The sequence below is a fragment of the Limulus polyphemus genome, unplaced genomic scaffold, assembly GCF_000517525.1.
Source record: "Limulus polyphemus unplaced genomic scaffold, Limulus_polyphemus-2.1.2 Scaffold183, whole genome shotgun sequence".
Lineage (NCBI taxonomy): Eukaryota > Metazoa > Arthropoda > Merostomata > Xiphosura > Limulidae > Limulus > Limulus polyphemus.
In genome coordinates this window covers 237,284-243,389 of record NW_013665793.1, presented here as the reverse complement: position 1 = coordinate 243,389, position 6,106 = coordinate 237,284, and the positions used below count along the sequence as shown (strand labels likewise).

Genomic DNA, 6,106 nt, shown 5'->3' with positions numbered 1-6,106 from the left:
AAGAACGGTTATACCTAATCTTAAGTCCTCGTAGAAGAACGGTTATACCTAATCTTTAAGTCCTCGTAGAAGAAACGGTTATATCTAATCGTTAAGTCGTTGTAGAAGAAACGGTTATACCTAATCTTTAAGTCCTTGTAGAAGAAATAGGTTATACCTAATCGTTAAGTCCTCGTAGAAGAAACGGTTATATCTAATCGTTAAGTCGTTGTAGAAGAAACGGTTATACCTAATCTTTAAGTCCTTGTAGAAGAAACGGTTATACCTTATCGTTAATTCCTTGTAGAAAAAACAACTATGTATAATTTTAAAATGTGTGTTATATCGAAACTGTTTTTAGTTGTTTTGCTTTTTTCCAAGTATGAGGAAGTACAATTTTAATTCCTAACAAACTAAGCTACTGAAAGCCAGACTACAAATTACATCTGTAACTAACAACTGACGCTCGCACTGTAAACAGAGGCTCTAACTAATATACATAAAAATATATCACTAAAACCTTCATAAATAAACATGAAGTTCGAATAGGCCTGAAAAGTTAAATGGATCACATATGCGATATACTGAATTATGAGTGCACGTACTGTACCACGAAAGAACGAACGTTTCACCCTTACTATAATATTGAATCTAAGAACAACATTTCCAAAAGTTTACGATTTATTTCAAACAATTTAAAATAATGTGAAATAGCCTTACAATTTAATTTAATTTTAACATAGATCACTTACATTTACTTACTCGTACCTCTGATCAAGTTGTCCGAATTAAACACGTAACGAAAGAAAAAAGAGGGGCGCATTAGGGAAAACCAACACATTATTTTGGTATACTTAAAATTACGAACGTTATTAAGCGGTGTAGGGCATCTGTCTATATAAAGATTACTGGAGTATCAGTTCTGTCATAATACTATTATATTAGTACATCTTCTGTTCGTGCAGTGTGCAAATACAAATCTCTGTAAAGAGTTATCATTATGTACATATTGTAATATTGTACACTATGTGCATACTGTAAAAAATTGGCTGACAAAAAGCCGTATGTTTTTGCTAAACGTAAGTAACGTTTTAATTGTTTATGTCATGTATTAACCGCTGTTTTGTGTCTGAGTTAGCGAACGTACGATTCAACTTAGACTGCGTGAAACACTACTTGTGTCTTTTCATTATTTGCTTAGTACCTGTGTTACCAAATGTACGGTAAAATTTATCCTGTACGAAACATTTTTGTTCTTTTTAATATTTGCTTATGTTTGAATCACTATATTTACTCAAAAGAAGTGGTAAAGTTTGATTTAGTACTAATAAAAGAACCGCAAACGGTAACCTTCTCTGTGGTAGTCTTTACTGTCGATAAATTCTATCTCTGTCCTACTCTAGCAGCTAACTAAGGAAGAAGCCGCTGTTTGGATCTAGATTGCTCTTATTGGAAGAAGAATCGTAAAATCTAATTGAGAAGTGCTTTGTGTCACTAGTAGTGTAAAAATGAGAGGCAAGAGAGAAATATTACTTACCTGCCACATACACAGAGCCGCTCGGGTTCAGTCTCGTGAAATGTATAGAACAGTATATATATTTACTTGCTGCTTTAGATCACACCATGCACGTGTGGGCAGTAAATAATTTGCATCATATTTACCCTGAATATTTTGTATTTTAACATAAACCCACAACATTAGATTATTTCGCATTTAAAAACGATTGGACGCAATTAAATGGCGTAGATGTTTGTATCTATAAACATTGCTGACTTGATTCAATCATTTTAAATTGTCTCAATAAAGAACCTAAATCGTACTGCAAAAATACCTTTTATGCACATTAGGGTAATTTATGTATCAACCGCAAGGGTAGCCATTACCCACAAATATGGATAAATGGTTGTTAACTTGCATAAAGATCGACTGCGAATAGTGAAATGCGTTATTACTTTGAGCATCCATTTGTTCATATTTTCGCGCCACTTATATATTTTGCTGATTATAACACAAGATGGTTATTTTTGCTTTGCATTTAAACGGTAACAACCGATGGCAGTACAGCAAAAGTTTAAAATTATTTAATAACATGGGAGTTATAGTAAAACCGCTAACTCAAACCTTCCCACTTTATAATTAAATCCCAATTTACAAAAAGAATAATGCAGGTTACATTTAGAACTATAAGTCTACTAGTCATGTTATGATGTTCATTGTAACAGAACAATTGAAACAAAGTTGAGGCTAGGTGAGGCTGTACCAGCTACGTCATGTTATGATGTTCATTGTAACAGAACAATTGAAACAAAGGTGAGGCTGTACCAGCTACGTCATGTTATGATGTTCATTGTAACAGAACAATTGAAAAAGGTGAGGTTTGTTCATTGTAACAGAACAATTGAAACAAAGGTGAGGCTGTACCACCTACGTCATGTTATGATGTTCATTGTAACAGAACAATTGAAACAAAGGTGAGGCTGTACAAGCTATGTCATGTTATGAAATTCATAAGACTTTACTTTCAAAAAGCAACAATTTCGCTTAAGAATAACACTATCTTCGGTAGCTAATTCAAACTGCTATTCCTAAAGAATTTAGAGCCATTAAAACGCAAATACACATGTCATACAGTGATATGACTAATTGAGATATTTATCCAGAAAAAAAGAAAGAAAATAGGGGAGCTTTTGTACACAGTAATGATGTGGTTGTTCTTATTGTAAGGAAACTTAATCAAGTCACGCCCATAAAAATATATATCTCATAATCTGGTATTGGTGGTCCACAAACATAAAATACACCACTTCAGCTAATAGAATAAGGCGACGAAGGCTGACGTGCTGTACCCACCTTGCCAATTACAACCGTAAGCCATAGCCAAATCACTGCATTAAGACACACCTAGGATTATGCCTTTCATGTGGTGATGAAGCAAATCCGGTATATGTAGACTTACTTCCTAATGACATAGCCAAATCACTCCTGTTGAACAAAATCTATTCATTGCAGTCTTTGTGGACCTAATGTGGCCCTATAGTATTTTAATATATATATATATATATAAATATTGAGAATTTAAAGCCAATTTTAACATTTATAATGAACATAGAAACTCCTATCAATCTATTTTTTCATAAAACTTATGTTAACCATATATTTTCAATTATAGGTATTGTTATCGTTTTGATTGAAAGATTTTGATTTAATTCAAGCGACTCAAGATCTCATATTGGTATGACCTCATAAAATTATAATTCTCGCATTGTGATGCTTAGTTAAAGTTGTTGTTTTTCTCGGTTAAAAGTGACTGATCGCCTAGTCGCTTCGTGTAATACCCAAATTTGCTACAAACTTCAAAAGATATTTTGAAGCAAACGTTCATTAAATTATAAATTACAGTTTTAGTGAGACTTCCATAAAGTTATGTTTCTCGATACCTGTGTACTTATTTTGTAGATTAGAAGATAAACCCCATATAAAAACAAAATAAGCGTGCTTATGGAAAATGTACGTGTATGAAAAGACTATATCATTGTATATTTGAAAATAATGCATGAAGGTACAATGTGTAGAGTTTAACCTAAAACTCTAGGTAGAGTACAAGATAAAATGTAGAGGGAAAACGACACTCAAAAGTTATAAACTTGTCTGCATTTTTTTTTTTCTGGCAAAAATAATATGTGCGATTTTTAAATAAAAGGAAAGCCACTTACGCTTGGGAAATGAAGTCTTTCTCTGGCGAATCGAAGTTTTTATGTATTCAGTCACTGAAAAGGATCAAAGATGAAAAAAGAAGCGTTAATAAGTAACCCGGCAAGACTTGTATCTGCAATTCTATCACAACTCAAACTTAATCTAGTTTGCTTCAACTTGATAATTTCTATTACAAGTAGGGAGATATGGAACTTATACTAAGTGGTGGTTGTTATAATATTATTTTTATAATCTAAATAGTTTTCTTATTCACAACTTCGCGATTTACTTCACATACGTTTCTCTTAGTGGACGCCTTCTTATTTGTTATGATTGACGGCCATTTTGTTGCGGAGTGATACAGAGACGAGGCTGAGCTTGAAACGACGCTCATAAATAATGTTGAGATGCTAAAAGTCACGACATAGCTCTGACACAATTTTTTTTCCTCTTCAAATTTATATTACTAATATTAACGCTATGTTTAATATTAGAAAAAAGTTAGCAAACATAAGCAGGTAATACACAGTTTTGTTTGGAATTTTTTTTCCCTTGTTCTACAGTAAGAACAAAAAGTACTATTACCGAAAAATATCAGAGAGTTTTCCTACATCTGAGCTGAACAGTTCAATTTTATACTTGAAATGTCGTTTCTTTCTACTGAGACCCAAACATCATTTTTACAATAAGCGGTTTTTTTTTATCAGAAAGTTTAACTGCATTAGAATCAATAACTGGCTGATTAAGTGTTTGTTTATCTCAGCTTTCTGGTCGCTAAGATATTTTTACGACACAAATAACAACAGTTCTGGGATGGCAACGCTTATGAGATTAAGTTTTTGCAAAATTGGAGTACGAGTCATGATACTTTGCCTTATGTATATATATATATATATACAGTTTCCTTGTTAATAAATTCATGTAAATTCTGAATATGATAATAAAATTAAAATGACGCCGTCAAAGTTTTACGTGCCATTATTCCTGACAAGTTTTACGAAAAATCAATATAAGTAAGAAACGCGGTGTTTACAAATATGTCTGCTTCTAAAAACATCACTTTGTACAGGCCACCCTTCCATCTCCGCACGAGGGAGTTTCAAGGAGAAAGGGTTTAGACAGACTGTGAACTTTGAGAGGCTCTAGCTTTCCGCAAAACGCCACCACTCGAAGTCTGACGGTAAATACAATTGATGGCCACTAGTAGGGTTAGAAGATCTGAGACAGTATACACATTAGAGTGAAATAACACTTTCTTCCATAAAGCTTATCATAACGTGATTTTGGCACTTTTTGTTCCACCAGGATATTACACTTACAAGGTAAGTGTCGTATAAGTTATAGATATCTTGAATAATCCATATTTTCAATATTTAAATATTTGATTCAAAGAGCAAATTTTATGACAATGACATACTTTTTCTTCCTGCACGAAAGTCATTCCTTTAAGAAGACAAATGACATGATGGAGTATTTTGCTAGGTTACGACCAGTTTTGTTTTGCTATTATTATTATTATTGGAATGTTTGATTAACTCCTCTTCTTTGAAAAGACAAAAAAAAAACATTTTTGATCAAAATATGCTGTGTATATTTTTTAATAATCACAGTAAAACAGTTTTACCTTTTCTATAAGATTAATATAAAACCCATTAGTATAACTGTAATATAGTTTTTTTCATAACTATTTCTAAATTCGTATTTCTAGTGTAATTCAGAGATGTGGCCAATCAGCTTAGAGTTTTGCATGCTAAACCTTTAACTGAGATTTTCGATCACAAATAATTTATATTAAATTAAAATAAAAAATGAAATATATTGAGTTCGAATGTCACGATTACAAATAACAAGCGAGCATGAATTGTTTTAACTGAACTAAAAACTCGATTTTAATTCACCGAAAACTTTATAGATCCCCATTAGCTGAGATGTCTCTCTGTACATTTAGTGAAGTATTTCTAAAAAGAGACTCATATATTCTAAAACGCGGTAATCTCACTGCTGATTACTTGCGATAAAAAAATACCGAATAAATTAAAAGTCTTTGCATGCATATTAATTTTTTCACTTACGTTAAATTGAAAGTGAAAAAAAGACACCTAATTTTTCCTTATAACCCGTTGATTGTACACACTATCCCAAAGTTAAGAACACTACTTTATTGATTACTTTGTTTAACTGCTCCTCAGTGTACATAATTTTTACTGCACGCCTTCTATTTCTCCATAACCGAGCCTTACAGTCCCACTGGGAGTGATTGTAATCATATTTCAGCATTCTTTTCTCAGAGCAACAGTTTCTGAGGTGTTCTGTAGTGTATCTTTCTCGAAATGATATTTGAAACAGTTTTAGTCTATTAAAGGTAGTTTGTCTCGTAGGATCGAGCTACTGAATGTATTGAAGAATAGTCAAAACATAAATGCTTATAGAATA

General features: G+C 32.3%; 1 protein-coding gene across 1 annotated transcript in view; it reads left to right on the top strand.

Annotated features, from left to right (window-relative positions):
• LOC106478133 (homeobox protein Hox-B7-B-like) overlaps positions 1–6,106 on the top strand; it is a 186,914-nt gene that overhangs the window by 18,397 nt on the left and 162,411 nt on the right. Inside the window, exon 4 of the mRNA XM_022381664.1 lies at positions 4,743–4,995. The gene's annotated coding sequence lies outside the window, so the exon portion shown is untranslated. The remainder of the gene's footprint in view (positions 1–4,742; positions 4,996–6,106) is intronic.